The sequence below is a fragment of the Cnephaeus nilssonii genome (assembly GCF_951640355.1).
Source record: "Cnephaeus nilssonii genome assembly, chromosome: 1".
NCBI lineage: Eukaryota > Metazoa > Chordata > Mammalia > Chiroptera > Vespertilionidae > Cnephaeus > Cnephaeus nilssonii.
The window spans coordinates 37010200-37031786 of record NC_137072.1 but is presented as its reverse complement, the minus strand read 5'-3'; positions in this window follow the sequence as shown (position 1 = coordinate 37031786).

Below are 21587 nucleotides of genomic sequence, written 5' to 3'. Positions count from 1 at the left end.
TGCAATAACATACCAGTCAAAGCAGGAATCTCAAGGTGGTAACTCAGACCTCTAAAAAATTCCCTCTATTTAGTTAAGTCAATATTTACCCCTTAGCTCTTGTCTTAGGCAGTTTGAGCTGCTATAACAGAATACTGCAGACTGGGTGGATTAAACAATAAGAATTTATGGCTCACAGTTCTAGAGACTAAAGTCCAAGATCAAGATGCGTATAGATTTGGTATCTGATGAAGGCCTACTTCCTAGTTCATAGACACAGTGTTCTCCTGGTGTCCTTACATGGCTGAGAGCAAAGAAAAAAACAAGCTCTACCATATGTTTTCTTACTAGTATAAGGGCATTAATCCCATCATGAGGGCTCTACCCTCATGACTCTATCTCCTCCCAAAGGCCCACTTCCTAACACCATCACACTAGGGGTTAAGATTTCACATATGAATTTTGGGGGAATTACAAACATGACAGCTCTCTATACTCTTTTTATTTATATTTTCAATGATGTATAATTAGTACTCTACTCTCTAATCAATTATACTTAGTATTTATTAGTTCATGATATACTATTTTATATACTAATTATTCCACAGGTTTATATACGTAAATCAACTCTCTCCAAATTTATCATCAGGCACTTGCGGATAGAATTTCAATTCACATTGAGCCCAATGTGCTTGTCTCATGGTACAGTCATAGACTCCCAAAATTTTAACTGCATAATTTGAAAATTTTAAACATAATTTGTTTCTTATGAAGAGTTTCTCATGTTTACATAACTTTTTGAATAAAATATATTATATACAAATATTTTCCTGTTAACCACATTATAATTTCAAGACTCAATATATAATGAACATAATTTTCTAAAATATATTAAAAATACTTTTATCTAAATGAAGCTTGGACATATTTAAAAGTTTGTTTTTGATGACATAATTGATCATTAATTTAAGAGTCAGTGTTGTGTGTGTTTTTTTCCCTCTTATCTATACAACATGATTTGAAATATTTTCTCTACCTTGTCCGGCTTTCCTGGTGAAAAACTATTACTTTTCATTCTAAGGGTCCTTCTAAAATAATTACATTAATCTCAAACAAATTTTCTATTTGTTGCCTCTTATCTGTTGTTAAATAAAATCTAGATGACACACAGTAATATCTACCCTAGAGGTTGACTTGAAAATCATACTCAATATTTGCACATAATACCATAAAAGGTCTTTACTTAACCAATTATTTGTTGGTCTCAAATAATAGTTGGTAGGTACCATAAATTTATTTTTAAAAGGAATTTGTTACCTCTAAAAGCCAATTGGTTTAGTCTTATGTGTGTTGTACTTACAGGCAAGAGGAAATGTGTTACAAAGTTAAAAAGCAGTAGATTTCCATAGGAAATGGAGCACTGATGGTAGAAAGTAGATCTCTCTGAGTGACTTTCTTAGATTGTGTTTGAGAAGTAGATAAAGGCAAAATTACTAAGTAAAACATGGAATTAATTTTACTTAACTTTCTAGCTAAATGTGAGCACATTAAAATCAAAAGAACCTGAATAAACTCTGTGCTTTCATTTAAAAAAAAGAAATCAAAGAGATTACTTTATAAAATCATTTGTTTTACTAATGAGCCAGGCTAAAGTAATAACTGGAGACTTAATGAACTGATTAAGAATTTTAAAAAATTACAAGTTACAGGAAAGCAAATATTTAAAATAATGACCAAAAGGTGAAAAGGTGCACGGAAACTATTGTTCTCATTTACTGTTGGTGTCGTAAATTGGCATAAGTCCTTTGGAGAGTCATTTGAGTCATAAAAATAAGTATCTTCTTTACTCACGGATCCTATTTCTGGGAATTTATCCAAAGAAAATAATTTAAATGAAGGCGAAAACTGCATGTAAGATATTATTCATTGTATCATGTTTCTAAGCATAAAAACTGAAAAGATGGTATACAAAATCAGAAAATAGGCAAATAAATGATGGAACAGGTACTGAATGAAATATTATGCTCTGATAAAAAGTACAGGAAGATCTTTAATACAAATGCTCATGGGAAAGTTGCTTTTTTTCAGTTCAAGTTAGCAGATGAAGAGCACGTGATTGTTTCCCCTCTTTCCTAAAATCTCACTAAAGTAACAGTAGAGAATAAGAAAGTATATTTATAAAAGGTATGGGAGGAAGAAGGGAGAGCTAAGAGCCAGTAAAAAATATTGATAAATATCTAGGACATGGAAAACATTTAAAATTATTTATAAGTAAATCAGAGCTAACCCTCACCTGGAATGTGCACAGGAAATAGCATTACAGGAGGGACAAGGCCTCTCCCTTCTGAAGTGTCCTCCAGAAACCCTGATCATGTTGTATGAAAGTATGGGAAGTGAGAGTGGGAAGTGGGGCAGAGATCAACACCATTAATGGCAAAACTGTTAATGGAAGTCATTACAGACAGACAGACACACATGCTCACACACACACACCTTTCTGGAGCAGCACTTTTCTCAAGGTTATAAGTGATGCACATCCACTGAACATAGGAAGGGGCAGAGTTGCCCTCAGTGTTGATGCCAGGGTCAAGACTTCTTCATTCAAAGATGGAGATGGGAGGGCCCAGCTTTCCTGCCTGTTCCCCACATGTGCCTCTTACTCTGAAACTTCCAGTTACCAAAGCTCACCCGGTGAGCAGAGGTTAGGTTCAGTATACCAATTCAAGAGAATTATAGAAACAAACTACCATGGTGTGGAAGAAATTCTGACCAGCCTTTTTAATTACTCTAGTCCTTCATTCATAAACATTAGCAGACAACCAAAGGCCATCAGACACCAGAAAGACCCCAGTAGTGCCCCCTCTCAAAATCACCAGGATGAATAAGTTTTGTTACACATAGTGGAAGTGATACCAAAAATTTAAGGAAAGAGAAGAGATTTAAAATAATCTCCACTTAGTCGTATCCTAATAAAGAGTCAAGAGGATAGTGTTTCTGTGAAATAAAAACAGACTACAAATAAAAGGGATTTAAAAACTCCAAAATAATTTTTGAGTTAAAAAAAAAAAAAGCAAAAGTTGATATGGTTCCCAAGGAACTTCCTGTCGGTGGGTCTGACCCTGTGAGTTGTGATTCTCTGTCTCTTCATTTGCCCTGTGACCTCAGTGCTATGATGGTTCTAAGAAGAGTTGTTGATTTTCTGTTTGTTTAGCTTTTATTCTTGTTGTGTGGCTGAGAATAGCAATTTCTAAGCTACTTACACACTGGGCCAGAAACTATTTCAGTTCAAATTTTTGGAATTTTTAATATAATGTATTTTAAAAATAGAAAAAATAAAATTCCATTGAAGCAATTGAAAAATCAACAAAGAGATAAAGAAATAGGAATTAATAGAGGAGAGACTAGAAGTTCAATCAATGAGTCAATATAAATCTTATGTAAGAAAAAAAGGACCTTGAAAATGGAGGGGAAAAGCTCACTTAACAGAATAGAATTTGATAGAACTAAAGAAAGGCACATGTTTTAGATAAAATGTGCTGACTGGATAATGAGAAAGCACTGACACATAGACTCAGCTTCTTGAATTTTGAGACACCAAGGATACAGGACACATCTTAAAACTTCCAGAAAATATAGAGGGTGAATATGCATTTTTTGGAACATAAAACAGATTGGCATGGGTTTGGTTTCATTAGCAGCAGGGAGGCAGTTCTAGAAGTCAGCGGAAACTTGTGTCAAAGCTCTGAAGGTAATCATTTTGAATCTAGAATTCTGTCATCACAATGTCAATCAGTTGAGAGGGTAATATACAATGAGTTTCACCTGGGAGTATAAGTGGAAGGGCCTACAGCAACAATATAAAGAAATGAACCTGCTCTGGAGCAGGGCAGTAAGAGTGGATTGGGCCTGGAAGAGGCTGGAGAATGTTCAGGCCTCACCTAATGGTAGATAAAGATGAGAAAATACTGTGAATGCAAATCCATCCAAACCATGCATCCATCTTCCCCATTGATGGACCCCTTCCTCCAGTGATTTGTGGGGAATGGACCAGTGATTCCCTGTGGAGTGTGAAGTTGCAGCTTCCTGGTGAAACTGCCCAGATGGTAATGCTTGCAATGTCTGGCCTTCCTTTTGTCCCTTTCCTATTATTAATATTAGCTAGCTAGTTACAATGATAACAGAATCAACTGCAAAACCAACTGGAATATATGAAAATAAAGAGTAATTGTGATTCAAGAAATCATGGGTCTAACAAAAAAATGAAAGAAAAAAAAAATCTTAGGATCCGGTAGTATAGTATACTTAGAAAGCAATTGGGTCATGTTATAACAGGAAATCAAATAGCTCCCAAGAAATATTTTTTGAACTGGAACTCCTGAAATAAATAGTATGAGCTTACATATAAAATAAAGGCAGGCATGCAGGAATTGTTTTTGTTAAAGGAGAAGGGAGGCAGGTTGGGAGGGAGACGGGGAGGGAGAGAAGAAGGGAACAGAGAAAAGGAGGAAGGAAGGAAGGGAGAGGGGGAGGGAGGAAGGGAGAAAGAGAAATTAGTGTACCAGAAATTCCAGGTACAATGAAACCCACACAGGAAAGTCAGATCTAAATATTAAAGTAAGACATGGCATAGTATTGGTGTAATTACAAAACAGAAAGACGCTGATTTTATGGTTTCAGTGTTCTGAAAGTGTCACAAACTTGGTACTTTACAAAATGGTGTGACCCCTGAGTACTCAGTGTCTGAGGGCAGGTGTGTTAGTACTTGGTGGTGCTGGGGGGATGGATGGAGAACAGTGGGGTAGTTGGTAGAAAGCTGAGTTTTTATCTGGGTTGATACAGGATAAAATGGAGGCCTGAGGCATTGGGACAGGATTTGGAAGCAGAAAGCTCGTGAAGACAGTAGGCCTGAGGTGGTCAGTAGAACTGGCAGAATTGAGAGAAGTTACAAAGGGCAGGAGGCCCCCACTGATATTTGCATTATCCCCACTGATATGCATGTAACATTATACCCAATGCACACAGACGAAGTTCTTCCAGGTCAATAAATGATTTGACTTGTTAGGGTTGTGGAATTATGAGGGGTTTTCCTAACTTTCTATTCTGTGGTTACATAATTTCATAATGAAAGCGACCTTATAGTTAAAAATGGAACAGATTCTTCTAGACTTTAAAGTAATTGACCAACATTAATTATCACATTTATAGCAGCCACACCTGTTGTATCATGTGGTTGCCAAGAAGTACCTTAAAAATATAAAAATGCATCCATAATGCTAATTTGGAAGCAGTGCCTCTGACAGTCCACACAGTTTTAATGAGATGGGAAGGGGGTTGGCTGGAGGTGGGCTGATTCCAGGAGGGTCTTTTGTGCTGACTTGACTAAACCCCTCTCCCCTCTACTCATGGACCACCAGAGTTATCCAGACAGTCTTCAGGCAAATCATATAATCCTGTCCCTTTTGAATACTAAGAATGTTTGGAGCACATATTTTAATAAACCCACTCCTGGACTTCGGCAAGATGAGGAAAGGAGCCTGCCCTGTGCTTTGGCAGGTTTTCAAGAAGGGATTTTTCTAAAAATGTGTTATTTTAAACATATGCTATAAAAATGGGAAGCTATATTGAAATTTATTATTAAATTCTGTGTGTTCTATAATACTCAATTTCAGAAATTTTAGTCAGTATTTTCCTAGCCTATCAATGCTCCCAAAGGATGATTTTTTCCCTGTGTTGAAATAAGAATAAAACTATTGAAAAGTAAATCTGTAGAAAATAGTGTAAGTACGGTATAGATATCTTCATCTTTTATGGCAGAGTTACAGAAGCAAAAGGATTAAACTTATTTTGAAGATGGCATCAAATTAATTTTCAGCATTCTGTGTTAATTTGCATCACCTGGTTTCCTGCCCAGATCACTTGTCAGTGTTTCCCTTCCCTCCTTTTCTCCTTTAACCTCCCTCCCTCCCTCCCTCCCCCCTTTCCTCTCTTCCATCTCTTTCTTCCCATTTGCATTTAATGTTGCTGCTGAACTTGATTTCCCATAAACTTAATGGCTATGAATAAAAATGAAGTAAATACTTGCACTAGTGTAGGAACTTTTTAGAAGAAGTTGTTGCAGAGAGCACGCAGGTTTTGAAGTCCCGTGTTTAAAATGCATGAAGTGAGCATGTAGTATTTGAAAAGAGAATACATTTTGTCATAAGTCCTATGCTTAAGGTCATTTCAGATGAAGACTGCTGAAAATAGTCTTAAAGAACAATATCTTTCATCTTTTTAATAAGTCATTTTGGACAAAAACCTATTCATTGTGTAGAGAGAACCCTTTGACGTTGCTGTCTGGGAATGGGAACCAGCCTCCTCAAGCCCTCCTGAGAAAGCCGAGCCACATGTACAGGAAAGCTCTGGCTTGTTCACATTACTGCTATGTCAATACAAAGTATCAACACTCAGGAAAACTCCATTTTGTCTGGATTACTACTTGGGAGATATTAACATCAAAAATAGCACCTCATTAAAAAAATCTTTAAAGGAGAAATGTATCAAGGGATACTGGACTGAGTGCATTAATCTGCAAATACATGTGAATTACTTATGAGTTCAAAACTTCTGCAAAAATAATAAATGAAGAGAAATAATAAATGAATATAGGTATGTCTCAAATCAAGTAATAACAAAATTCCTGAAAGTATATTCTGATTAAAATTTTGTTTCTTTTGTTTATTACTTATTAAAGCAACTAGCATCATAAGGTCACCAAAAGCCAGAACCCACTCTGCATGTCAAACACCCTCCAGCAGAGTTCCTGGAATGCTTTGCTGTGCATATCTTTGGGTCACCTAAAGCACCTCACAGAGCAACAAAACGGCCAGACATACACGTCTATTATTTGTCTAATACTTCTTGATCTTTGTTTCTCAGGTGCTCTTTTGTAAAGGAACTTCAGTATAAATATCAGAAAACTTTCACTTTTTTTCTCTCATTTTCCAATAAGAATAGTTAGTTATGGTTTTTTCACAGAGGTTTTATTTTTAGGCAGTATTATGTGTTTTATTATTTCCCAATATAACAATAAGTAAAGAGATACAGAGTATAAAAATAAATCTATTTCTGAAACACCTGTTATGGTAATACACATGCATTTTCCAAAAAGTTCAAAGAATATATTTTCCTTAGTAATATTATCCCAAATTTCTATGGGTTTTGTCTCCAAATCTGATGGACGTGAGACTCTTCATTCTACCTTCATTGATTGTACAACATTTCCCTTAACAGATACTTAATGAAAGATGTGATAATTGACTAACAGATAGAAAAAAGGAATGAAAAAAATTTAGTATAATAAAGTTTCATAAAACTATTAATATTAGGTTTTACACTAAAAGTAAAGCTAAGTTAGGACATATATTACATACCAGCACTGATGAGTCATTTACCCTCCATTAAATCAACTCAAACCCCAACTTCCTATCTTACGACACAATCTGCACAAACCAGCAGATTTCAGATCTCAATTCTGCCAGTTTGAGTTCCTCAATTTAAAAATCTCAGTTTAAGTTTATAGTTTCAGTAGAATTTTAAATAATTCCAAGAATGAGAATGGCTTACAACAAGCATTCGATATTAGAATAGTTTCGCTTTCAACAATAAATTAGATCTCAAAAAACAAACAAAAACCAATATATAAATAAATTAGATCTCAGTTAAATTTTGCAGATACTGTGAAAGGAAAAGTGAAACAACATCTGCATCTTAAGAAAATAAAATGGCTTGCACTGAACTAAGGACACACACATAGAAACACAAAGACACACACACATAGGAACACAGACACATGCACAGACACACACCCAGGCACACACACATAGACACACAGATGCACAGACAGATATATACAGACATAGAAACACACAGATGCAACACACAGACACACACACAGACACATACACACAGAGAGACACAAACACACAGCTACACACAGAAACACACATACTGACTCTGTAATGACAAATTCTGTTCCATTTTATAGTAACACTAATAATCTAGTACTTTCTTCAACACAGTAGCTCATCTTATATTAAAAAGTGAAAGGGAGCCCTAGCTAGTTTGGCTCCATGGGTAGAGCATCAGCCTGCGGACTGAAGGGTCCTGGGTTCGATTCCAGTCAAGGACACATGCTGGGGTTGCGGGCTTGATCCCCAGCAGGGGGAGTGCAGGAATCATCTGATCAATGATTCTCTCTCATCATTGATGTTTCTATCTCTCTCTCCCTCTCCCTTCCTCTCTGAAATCAATAAAAAATATTTTTTTAAGTGAAAGAAAAAATTGGCATCTAGTACACTGCTTATAAAATTCCAGCATCTTTCCACTTGAGCCTTAATTACATTGCTTGCTTCTGCCCTCCTTTTTTCTTCTAGTGAAGGATTCTGTCATGTTTAGGTGTAACCACGATTTGGATCTTGCTTCTGTTGCCTGACCTTTGGTATGTTACCTTGTTTGTTTGTGGAAGGAGTGAATAGATGATGGCATAGGCTATGTGACAACACAAACATTTTTAGGGCCATTTTCAAGGACACTTTCCAGAGAATGACTTTAGAAATCAACCACAAATTATCTGTTTGTCTGAAGACCAATATTAGCTAAGTATTCATTAGTTCCATCAATGTAATAAATTTGGGAGTCAGGTAGATAGAAGTGAGTTTGATGTTTTCAACTAATTAATAAGGACACATATATTTCTTGAGCATCCATAAGAGTCTCTAGGTACAAAGATAATGGTCTGTATCCCTCCTTTGAGGAGCTTAATAATTAGACAGAAAAACATATACATCTTTTTAAATGGCATGAATCTTTTAAAAATGTTTTATATTTGGTGCATAGATACCATTTAGAAAAGTTTCAAAATATTGTATGCAATTGATTCTGAGTCCAAAAGGATTTGATGTAAAAATATAATGATTCTTACTTTGTCAAGTAAAGTATGTAGCATCTGCAAGCAGAACACATCCTGACTAAAACACAACTTTTTGAGGGTCATACATAGTCTAAAAGCTAAAATCTTTATTTCACCATCATGTAGGATCAATCTACGTATCCTATCACTAAATTCAATTTTTAGAGATACTTTTAAACTTGAGAATTTCTTAAGTTGAATAAAAACTACCCATGTTTGTGTGTGAGTATTTGTGTATGTATGCATATATAGTTTAATATATATAATATTCTCTCTATAGTTTATATATATTTTATATGTAATATACTATAGTAATATATATATATTGGATTCTGGATTAACTTTACAATAAAACTGCCAAAGCAAGCAAAGTAATTAAGGCTAACTTTTTAAATTGTGAGGACAACAGAATAGTCTCTATTGTGGTACCATTTGAACCTTTTTTTTTTCTGTACCCCAGGTCACCTGCCCTGAATAATGCATTTATTCAGCAAATAGTACTGAGTACTTACTAGTATTGTCTTTGTCCAAAAAACTTCTGAAAAATTAGTGAAAAAAATAGACAAAAATCTCTTCCCTCATAGAGCCCATGTTGTATATAGTTAGCTATAAACATGAATGATGAATAAATTTTATGATATACTACATGGTGATAAGAACTAAGAAAAAACATAGCAGGGTAAGAGATATATGGAATGTTGGGTATTCAAAGATTGGGTTGCAATTTTGAATAAACTATTCATAGTTGACCTTATAGTTGAAGATATATTTTGCAAAATCTTGAAAGAGGTGAATTGATGAGCTTTGTATGCAGTGAATGAGCTTTTTTGGACAGAGAGAACAGCCATTTGCCCTAATACAGGAATGCCTGGAACAGCATGAGGAAGCTCAAGAAACAGTGTAGGATGGGACCACAGAGAACAAAGGAGGGGCAAGTATGAGATAAAGCCAGAAAAGTAAAAGGAGTCCAATCATTTAGCTCCTTGTGGGCCAGAGTAAGAGACTGAGATTTTCCTCAGAATGGGGCACAAGCCATCTGAAGGTTGGGAATCCTGTGATTTGACTTCCATTTTAGAGATCCATCTGGTTACTCTGTTGAGATAGAGTGTTGGGCAAGGGTAAGACTGGGAGACAATGGAATCTTGGACAAGAGCAAAGACATTCAGAACATGAGAAGTGGTATAGTTCTGAACACACTTTGAAGGAGAAGGCAATAAAGTTTTCCAACAGTTTGGATTATGCGAAAGTGAGAAAAAGGAAATAAGATTAATGCCAAGGTTTTTAACCTTACATTGGGAAAACTAGAACAAAGCTTTCATCAATCAATAGTGTGTGGTGAGGGCTACAAAAGGAGCAGATAGAAGGGAGAGATCAGAAGTTCAGTTGTGGCTATGCTGAGCTGAGTGTCTGTTAAAATCCAGGTGGAAAGTCAATCAGAGTGTTTGATGTAAAAGTCCAGCTTCAGAAAAGAGGTCCAAGTTAGAGATAAAATGTGAGAGTTACTCATGTGTGAATGTTCTTCAAAGTATGAACTTGGATGCAATCTTGAAGGGAGAGGATATATATGGAAAAAGCAGAGGGAAAAGTTCTACACCTTGAAGCATCAGTACTTAAATTGGAAAGAAAAGCAAAAACAAGCAAAGAAGGCCCAGAAGAAGAGATCGATGAGCTTGGTAGAAATGCCAGAACTGGGTGGAGCCCTAGGAATTCAGTAAGAGAAGGGTTTTAGGTAGGAAGGGGTGAGCAACTCTTTTAAGTGAGGAGATGAGGGTGACCTGACCAGAGTAGTTTGGTGGAGTGTGAGGTGGGGTGAGATGAAAGCCTGGTTGAAGTAGGTTCAATAAATAAGACAGTGAGAGGAATTAGGCACAAAAGGTGAGGGCAGCCCTTTAAAGAAACACTGCTGCAAAGGAGAGCCTCCTTTAAGAGTGGTAGGAAAAGTGGGAAAAATAATGAGAGGGCCTGTGATTTTCAAGATGGAATAAATCAGAACACAATTGCATGCTGGTGGGAACAATTAGATAGAGAGAGAAAACACAATGATGTGAGAGGGAAAATGAAGAATTCCCTCTGCAGCCATGGCCTTGAATAGGCAACAAGGGATGAGATCTAGTAAACAAGTGGTCTGATTGGCCTAGGGCAGGAGCACAGATCATTATGATAACAGATAGGAACTAGAATGTGTGGCTACAGGTCGATGGGTGGTTATGAAGTTGTGGAAATCTGCTTTGGAAGCCTTCAATTATCTCAGCCAAATAAAAAACACAGGCATCTGATGAGAATTGGAATGGGGACTCGGGGATGGTGAAGATTTGAGCAGAGCGGAATGGGTTAAACTGGAAATCAAGGTGTGTGGGAGGAGGATAGATGAAGAAAATACAGTGTATTAACATGATTCTATCTAATAAAAGAGTAATATGCAAATTAACCATCACTTTGCTACACCCACAAGCCACGCCCACCAACCAATCAGGATGAGTATGCAAATTAACCCAGCCAAGATGGCTACAGCCATGGAGTGAGCAGGAGGCTTGGGTTTCCCTGGTAATGGAGGAAGCTAAGCTTTCAGCACACCCTGGCGGGCCCAGGCCTCCACTCAAGGCTAAAAAGTTTCAATTATAGAAGATAAATAAATCCCAACAAAAATGGTGGCAGCCACAGAGCTGGAGAGAGCAGGAGGCTTGAGTTGGCCCCAGTGATGGAGGAAGCCAAGCTTCCTCCACTCAAGGCTACAAAGTTTCAATTATAGAAGATAAATAAAGCCCAACAAAAATGGCTATGGCCACGGAGCAAGCAGGAGGCTTGGCTCTGCTCAAGGCTACAAAGTTTCAATTATAGAAGATAAATAAATCCCAGATACCAGGTCCTCCATTTGGGTCACCAGGAGCATGGCTGGCCTGCAAACCACCACAGCCCCTTGCCCAGGACACCCCACGCCCCAAGGGAACCCCCACCCTGATCCGAGACACCCTTCAGGGCAAACCAGCTGGCCCCCACCCGTGCACCAGGCCTCTATCCTATCTAATAAAAGAGTAATATGTAAATTGACCATCACTCCAACACAAGATGGCTGTGTTCAAAGATGGCTGTGTTCAAAGATGGCTGCCCCCATGTGGTCAAAGATGGTCAGTTAAAAGTGATACCATTCAGGTGGAGCTGTATTTCACCTAGTTGTGGCTTTCCCAAATGAGTGTCTCAAACCCTGGAAAGAGCATAGGAATGGAGGGTTTAGACAGACAGTCATCACTAGACACATAAATCCTCTTAATAAGAGAGTGGCCAAAACAGACAGAAGAAAAAAACAACAACGTGGAAGACAGAGATCATGAAGGTAGAAGAACACAGAAGAACAAATACACCTCCTGGGCTTTTGAGTATAAAAGTATCTACTTAACAACTTAGGAATAACTGAAGGAGATTATATCAGTGCCCATAACAGGAGACATGGGATGGAGAATATTCAACATCACCATCCCAATGTTCCTGCACCAATGTTCCTGCAGGCAGTTTCTCAGTGGGCAGCCTCCCCCTCAGGTCCTGGCTGCCATCTTGCTCTGGAATCATATGAGCTGAAGCACCTTCATTCTACTATTCTAGGATATCTCAGTCCCCCCTCCCAACCCCCCAGCCTTATTGTTATGCAGAGCAATACAGCTCTTATTTCTCTGAAGACACCTAAATGACCTATTACAGGAAACCTGCCTCTCCTTACCAGACAGATTAATTAAGGTATTTTCCTGAGGTCTATTAATGCAAACTCAAGGCACAGTTTTTAAAATAACCATTTCCCTTTCTCATTACAGTATCACTTAGAAGTATCTACCATGTTGTAATTAATTGTTCAATTGTCCATTAGAAAGCAAGGTCTTTGAAGTCAGTCACTGTGGTTTCTTCACTATTATTTCCCCGAAATGAAACCCATTTTGATTATATCTCATGTAGTTCATAAAAGTTAATTTTAGATGGGTTAGAGATCTAAACATGAAAGGAAAACAATAAAATCTTTAAAAGAATATACAAGAATATCTTCATCACTTTGATGTGAGTAAAGAGTTTATGGAAACACCCTGGTTAGGCATCATCTCATGTACCAAAAGTTCACTGGTTTGATTCTTGGTCAGGGCATATGTCCTGGTTTCAGGCTCAATCCCTGGTAGGGAACATGTAGGAGGAAGCTGATTGATGTTTCTCTCTCTCTCACTCTGCCTTCCACTCTCTCTAAAAAAGTTATTAAAATATTTTAAAAAAAAGAGTTCATAAAAATACCAAAAGCATTGAATATACAGAAAATGTTAATAAAGTGGCATCTTACCTTATAATAGAGAAACATGCAAATTGACCGCACCTCCGCTATGCCCCCCATTGGGCCAGCGGAGGCTGAGGGCGGGACTCCAGGTGGCCTGTCAACCGTTGATAAAATTAAGATGGCGGTGCCCAGTGGCCGCACCCATGCCGCTGCTCCCCGGGGTGCCTGGGGCGATCAGCACAACGGGGGGCGTGGCCGGGCCCATGCCGCCGCTCCTGGGGTGCCTGGGGCGATCGGCACCCCGGGGGGGGCGTGGCCGGGCCCATGCCGCCACTCCCCGGGGTGCCTGGGGCGATCATGCCGCCACTCCCCGGGGTGCCTGGGGCGATCGCCACCCCGGGGGGCGTGGCCGGGCCCATGGCGCCACTCCCCGGGGTGCCTGGGGCGATCGGCACCCCGGGGGGCTTGGCCGGGCCCATGCCGCCACTCCCCGGGGTGCCTGGGGCGATCATGCCGCCACTCCCCGGGGTGCCTGGGGCGATCGGCACCCCGGGGGGGCGTGGCCGGGCCCATGCCGCCGCTCCCCGGGGTGCCTGGGGCGATCGGCACCCCGGGGGGGCGTGGCCGGGCCCATGCCGCAGCTCCCCGGGGTGCCTGGGGCAATCGGCACGGGGGGGGGGGAGGGGGGGGGCGTGACCGGGCTGGGAGGTGCTGGGGACCCCATGCTACCATCCCCTCCCAGAAGCAGCCCCCGGTGTCAGGCTGGGAGGTGTCTGTCCCCCACACCGCCATCCCCTCCCAGAGGCAGCCCGGGGTGTCCAGCTGGGAGGCGCCCGTGAACCCACACCGCCAACCCCTCCCAGAGGCAGCCCGGGGTGTCCGGCTGGGAGGCATCCGCGACCCCACACTGCCAACCGCTCCCAGAGGCCGCACGGGGTGTCTGTATGGCAGGCGCCCGAGCTCCCACGCCGCCAACCCCTCCCAGAGGCAGCCCGGGGTGTCTGGATAGGAGGCGCCCAGGACCCCACGCCGCCATCCCCTCCCAGAGGCAGCCCGGGGTGTCTGGATAGGAGGCGCCCAGGACCCCACGCCGCCATCCCCTCCCAGAGGCAGCCCGGGGTGTCTGGATAGGAGGCGCCCAGGACCCCACACTGCCATCCCCTCCCAGAGGCAGCCCAGGGTGTCTGGCTGGGAGGCCCCCGTGACCCCACGCCGCCAACCCCTCCCAGAGGCAGCCCGGGGTGTCTGGATGGGAGGCATCCGCGCCCCCACGCCGCCATCCCCTCCCAGAGGCAGCCCGGGGTGTCTGGATGGGAGGCATCCGCGCCCCCACGCCGCCATCCCCTCCCAGAGGCAGCCCGGGGTGTCTGGATAGGAGGCGCCCAGGACCCCACGCCGCCATCCCCTCCCAGAGGCAGCCCGGGGTGTCTGGATAGGAGGCGCCCAGGACCCCACACTGCCATCCCCTCCCAGAGGCAGCCCGGGGTGTCTGGCTGGGAGGCCCCCGTGACCCCACGCCGCCAACCCCTCCCAGAGGCAGCCCGGGGTGTCCAGCTGGGAGGCATCCGCGACCCCACACTGCCAACCGCTCCCAGAGGCAGCCCGGGGTGTCCGGCTGGGAGGCCCCCGTGACCCCACGCCGCCAACCCCTCCCAGAGGCAGCCCGGGGTGTCTGGATAGGAGGCGCCCAGGACCCCACGCCGCCATCCCCTCCCAGAGGCAGCCCGGGGTGTCTGGATAGGAGGCGCCCAGGACCCCACACTGCCATCCCCTCCCAGAGGCAGCCCGGGGTGTCTGGCTGGGAGGCCCCCGTGACCCCACGCCGCCAACCCCTCCCAGAGGCAGCCCGGGGTGTCTGGATGGGAGGCGCCCGAGACCCCACGCCGCCAACCCCTCCCAGAGGCAGCCCGGGGTGTCTGGATAGGAGGCGCCCAGGACCCCAGGGAGCGAGTCAAGTACTGATGATTCTACCAAAGGTAAAGTTTAGAGAAAGAGAGGATAGAAAAGGAATAGAAGGAGAAAAGTAAGAAAGGACAAAAGATGAAACATCAAGAAAAAGAAAGAGAAGAAAAAAAGGAAGAAACAACCACAGGATATCACCTTTCCAAGTCTCATGAAATTCCTGTTTAAGGAGTTTATTTTATGACTCTTTTAGTTTGGGTTTACATTTTTACTGTTTTGTCAAGACCACAGCAGGTACACTGTCCAATATGTTTTTTTTAAATAAATTTTATTGATTTTTTTACAGAGAGGAAGGGAAAAGGATAGAGGCTAGAAACATCTATGAGAGAGAAACATCGATCAGCTGCCTCCTGCAGTATGTGCCCCCAACCAAGGTACATGCCCTTGACTGGAATCGAACCCGGGACCCTGAGTCTGCAGGCCAACACTCCATCCACTGAGCCAAACCAGTTAGAGCTGTCCAATATGTTAAAGAAAAAACCCTATCTAATAAAGAGAGAATATGCAGGGGAGGGCATTTGGGGGTGACCGGGCTGTCAGGGGAGACCAGTTGGAGATGATCTGGCTGGCAGGGGAGCAGTTAGGCGTCCATCAGGCTGGCAGGGCAGTGGTTAGGGCAGTGATGGCGAACCTATGACACGCGTGTCAGCACTGACACGCGTAGCCATTTCTGATGACACGCGGCAGCATGCCGAGGATGAAACATTTGCTGCTCCTGAGGATGAAACATTTGCGACTAGAGTCTTGGAGTTAGTTTTTTCCTCAAAGTGACACACTACCCGAGTTATGCTCAGCTTTTTGGCGAAGTTTGACACACCAAGCTCAAAAGGTTGCCCATCACTGGGTTAGGGGGTGATCAGGCTGGCAGGCAGAAGTGGTTAAGGGCAATCAGGCAGGCAGGCGAGCAGTTGGGAGCCAGCAGTCCCAGATTGTGAAAGGGATGTCTGACTGCCTCTTTAGGCCCGATCCCTGTCGGGCCTAAAGAGGCAGTCAGACATCCCCCGAGGGGTCCCAGATTGGAGACTGTGCAGGTTGGGCTGAGGGACACCCTCCCCCAGTGCACGAATTTCGTGCACCGGGCCTCTAGTTTATTATAATTAAGAACTTTCATAAAAACATACCTTAGTAGTGTGAAAGAGTCATCCAATACTGGGAGAAGAGATTTGCAATTTATATGGCATCAAGGACTTATGTCTAGAATATGTAAAGAAATTTTACAAATCAATAAAAAAGACATAAAATCCCATTGAAATACAACCTAGAGGATTGAACAGCCACTTCAGAAAAGAAGCTATACAAACAACCAATAAATACATGAAAAAGTGTCTACCTCATTAGTCACAGAGAAATGAAACTTAAAATCAAATGCATCAACCAATCAAAATTGCTACAGTGCAGATTGGCCAGCAATGGAGAGAAGTAGGGAAAACAAGGAATAGCTTGAACTCTTTGTTACTGTTGTGGAAATATGCACATATATAGTGCTCATGGTTCTGTAGGCTATGCTGAGAACAGCACCAGGTGTTAGACCACTGGAATCAGACCAGACCTTGGTTCAGCAACCTCAGTACTTGAGTTCTGGCTAGAAAAGAATTCAGAGCCAAGACTCAAAGTATACTAGGAAGTTTATTTAAAAGATCACAGAGGCAGAACAAATGGGCTCAGGAGGTAACTTATCTTGTAGGGATGAAGAGAAAGGGGAGGGAGATGGTCCCTTGTCTTGAAAGCTTTTAAGAGTGGGGATGTTAGGTGAGGTCAGAGGGGAGGATCTCAATAAAATATTCATCACCTTTCAAGGTTGTGGTTTCCACTGATTGATTGTTTGGCACCAGGGCAGGGGATCATTAGCCAATGTAACTGGTCCTAAAGTCAACCTAGGAGTCACTTATCTGCTTTTGTTGAATTCTGGGCCTTGAGCTGAAATACAACTGAGGCTTAGATGTTATTTCTAAGGGGGAAAAGTCAGGGGGTCTAAACTGAAGGACCAGTGATATTCGAGGGGAGGAAAGGTTACCCTGGGGGCAAGGTCCTTGTTTTTCTAGTTTTGCCTGTTGTTAGGTATCCCTGACTTTCTGTACCTGGCCTATTGTCCTTGCTTTGCTCATGTCTGTCTAGCTGTCTACCACTGTTCCATTGTAAAATGAACATACACATGCAGTGTCACCCATCAATTCTACTCCTAAGAATATAGCCAACTAAATGTTCATCAAAACATATGTACAAGAAACTTTACAGTGACACTCTTCATGACAACTTCATAACAACTTCATGACCAGTGCATCTAAAGAGTAGAAGGAATAAATAAATTGTTGCATACTGAAAAAAAAGAGAGATAGCTTCCTAATAATTTTAAAATGCAAAAACTCATTTTATGTGTTAAAATCAAGGTAGTGGATGCCTTTGGTGAGGGCAGTGGCTAGGGGCACATGGGAGGATCTGGAATGATAATATGGAATGATAATAGAATTTATTTACTGATAGGGGTGTTGGTGACATGGATGCATTTGCTTTTGTGCAAATCCTTCAGTTTGAACATTTCAATTGTGCATATTCTTATAATTTGTGCACTTTTCAGTATGTGAGCTGTAATACAATAAAATCCCTGAAATTTATTTGCTTATGTTTAATAGTAATCAGAATTCTAGAATTATTTTCTGAGTACATGACAATACCTTGAGCAACCAAGTTGGATGTTAGGACGTGGCGAATTCTGTCCATAAACATGAGCATCCCACACATCCTCCAACACTGTAAAGAGATGGAGTGAGGCTTCCAATGTGAATAGATGTACCAGTCTATTTCTGCACTGCTGTAGCTTCATTTCTTAATGAGGTATTGTATGACTTTCCTTTACTCCTTCCATGGCTGTTATAAATGACTAGAGGCCCATTGCACAAAATTCGTGCATGTGGGGGAGGGGGAGGGTGTCCCTCAGCCCAGCCTGCACCCTCTTCAATCTGGGATCCCTCTCACAATCCAGGATGCTGGCTCCCAACTTCTCGCCTGCCTGCCTTCCTGATTGCCCCTAACAGCTTCTGCCTGCCAGCCTGATCACCCCCTAACCACTCCCCTGCCAGCCTGATTGATGCCTAACTGCTCCCCTGCCAGCCTGTTTGCCCCTAACTGCCCTCCCCTGCCAGCCTGGTCACCCCTAACTGCCCTCCCCTGCAGGCCTGGTCACCTCTAACTGCCCTCCCCTGCAGGCCTGGTCCCTCCCAAGTGCTCTCCCCTGCAGGCCTGGGTACCCCCAACTGCCCTTCCCTGCAGGCCCAGTTGCCCCCAACTTCCTTCCTCTGCCAGCTTGGTCACCCCTAATTGCCCTCCCCTGCAGGCTTGAATGCCCACAACTGCCCTCCCTTGCAGGCCTGGTCCCTCCCAACTGCCCTCCCCTGCTGACAATCTTGTGGTGGCCATCTTGTGTCCACATGGGGGCAGTCATCTTTGACCACATGGGGGCAGCCATCTTGTGTGTTGGAGTGATGGTCAATTTGCATATTACTCTTTTATTAGATAGGATAGAGGCCTGGTGCACGGGTGGGGGCCAGCTGGTTTGCCCTGAAGGGTGTCCCAGATCAGGGTGAGGGTTCCCTTGGGGTGTGGGGCAGCCTGGGAGAGGGGCCTGTGGTGGTTTGCAAGCTGGCCAGACCCCCCGGCAACCCAAGCGGAGGCCCTGGTATCTGGGATTTATTTATCTTCTATAATTGAAACTTTGTAGCCTTGAGCAGAGCCAAGCCTCCTGCTCACTCCTTGGCCACAGCCATTTTTGGGGGGCTTTATTTATCTTCTATAATTGAAACTTTGTAGCCTTAAGTGGAGGCCAAGGCAGGCCAGGGTTGCGGGAGCTTGGCTTCCTCCATTGCCGGGCGCAACTCAAGCCTTCTGCTCTCTCCAGCTCCGTGGCTGCCGCTATTTTTGTTGGGATTTATTTATCTTCTATAATTGAATCTTTGTAGCCTTGAGTGGAGGCCTGGGCCTGCCAGGGTGTGCGGAAAGCCTGGCTTCCTCCATTACCGGGGAAACACAAGACTCCTGCTAGCTCAGTGGCTGCAGCCATCTTGTTTTGATTAATTTGCATACTCGCTCCTGATTGGTTGGTGGGCGTGGCTTGTGGGTATAGCGGAGTGGTGATTAATTTGCATATTACTCTTTTATTATACAGGATAATTGAAACTTTGTAGCCTTGAGTGTAGGGCCGGCTAGGCCGTCAGGGAAGCTTGGCTTCCTCCATAGCCGGGGGGGCAACTAAAGCCTCCTGCTCTCTCCAGCTCCGTGGCTGCCACCATTTTTGTAGGGATTTATTTATCTCCTATAATTCAAACTTTGTAGCCTTGAGCATAGGGCCGGCCAGGGCAGCAGGGAAGCTTGGCTTCCTCTATTTTCTGGGAAACCCAAGCCTCCTGCTTGCTGCAACTCTGTGGCTGCAGCCATCTTGGTTGGTTTAATTTGCATACTTGCTCCTGATTGGCTGGTGGGTGTGTCTTTTGGATTTAGTGGAGGTACTGTAAATTTGCATATTACTCTTTTATTAGATAGGATGACAATAAAAGACTATAACATTAGATTCCACATATACACTTCTCCAAAGAGAACATGCAGATAGCCAATAGACAAATGAAAAGATGCTCAGCATCACTAGTCCTCAGAGAGATGCAAATTAAAACCACAGTGAGATATCATCTTACACCTGTCAGAATGGCTATCATCAATAAATTAACAAACATTAAGTGTTGGTGAGGATGTGGCGAAAAGGGAACCCTCATGCACTCTTGGTGGAGATGCAGATTGGTGCAGCCACTTTGGAAAGCAGTATGGAGTTATTTTAAAAAATTAAAAATGGAACTACTTTATGACCTAGTAATTCCACTTCTGGTATTATATTTGAAGAAACCTAAAACACTAATTTGGATGAACATATGCACCCCTATTTCATTACAGCATTATATACAATAGCCAATATTTGGAAGCAGCCTAAGTGTCCATCAGTAGATGAATGGATAAAGAAGTTGTGGTATATTTACACAATGGAATACTATTCAGCCATAAAAAAGAAGACCATCTTACCCTTTATGACAGCATGGATAGGACTGGAGAGTGTTATGCTAAATTAAATAAGCCCGTCATAGAAAGACAAGTACCATATGATTTCACTCATAAATGAACAAACAAAATACAAACAGGTTCATAGATAAAGAATAGACTAACAGCTATCATCCAGGGGATGGGAGAGGAAGTTTTGAGGGTCTGGGTGAAAAAGGAGAAGAGATTAAAGAAAAAACCCCAAAACCCATAGACACAGACAACACTATGATGATTACCAGAGGGTAAGTAGGGTGGGGAAGGTAGAGGAAGGTATAGAGGGGAATAAATGGTGATGGAAGGACACTTGACTTGGGTGGTGAACACACAATACAATAGACAGATGATATATTATAGAATTGTACACCTAAAACCTATATCATTTTATTAACCAGTGTCACCACCAGTAAAGTCAAGAAAAATAAATTTAAAAAAGATTACTGCAATAGTGAAGTTCTAATATCCAGGTTTGGCAGTGAGCTACAATGGGTCCTTGACCTTAAAATATTTATTAGTGCCGCACACCTAAGTCATTAATTTGCCAAGCACTTGGATCTATCTCAGTGATGAAAAGTGCTTTGTGAGCCAAAATTCTCTTCTCTTCTCCATTAATCATATTTGATTAATATCATTTGAAATATCATTAAATAATTTTAATACAGGTGTATAGATTAGAACTACTCTAGAGCTTTCCTGACATAAACAATGACAAATTATGTGCAAGTTTAAGTTTGCACAAGTGATTAATCTCCTAGTCTGCAGTTTAAATTAATTATTACCTCATATTTACATGACTGGTTCAGATATATCCAACCATTAACACATTGCCATTTGCTCAAAATCATTTGAAAATCTTATATAATTAATGTAAAGCAACAATATAGAATAAGAGAGAATCATATCAGAACTCAAATTGTACACGAGTTATATTCAGGTTTACCTGGTTAATTATTTTTTTAATTACTAGCTATTAAACTGTTTTATTTATTCTGTCCACACAGAAGCTTAAGAGGACAGTATCATTTCTAGAATTAAGTGGACCAGTATATATTTTCCTAAATTTTAGCTGTAAATATTAGCCTGATTTACTTATGCAAATATATTTATATGTTCCCATCTTCTCTTACAAGCTCTCTTACAGGAGTGAATGAGGAGGCTTCTAGAAGGTAACATACACTGAGTGAGAAAGGCAAGGGCCAGGGACATGGTCCCTCTCCTTGCTACTGGGAGGGTTCGCCTGGACCATTTCAGAAACAGGGATATTTACCTTGTTATCCAGGGAAAGATATTTTATAACTTTCATGTAATTTGTGATGTGGAGCCACGCTTATTTGTTTGAGAATATGAGTATATGAAAAAAATACCTTCAGTCAT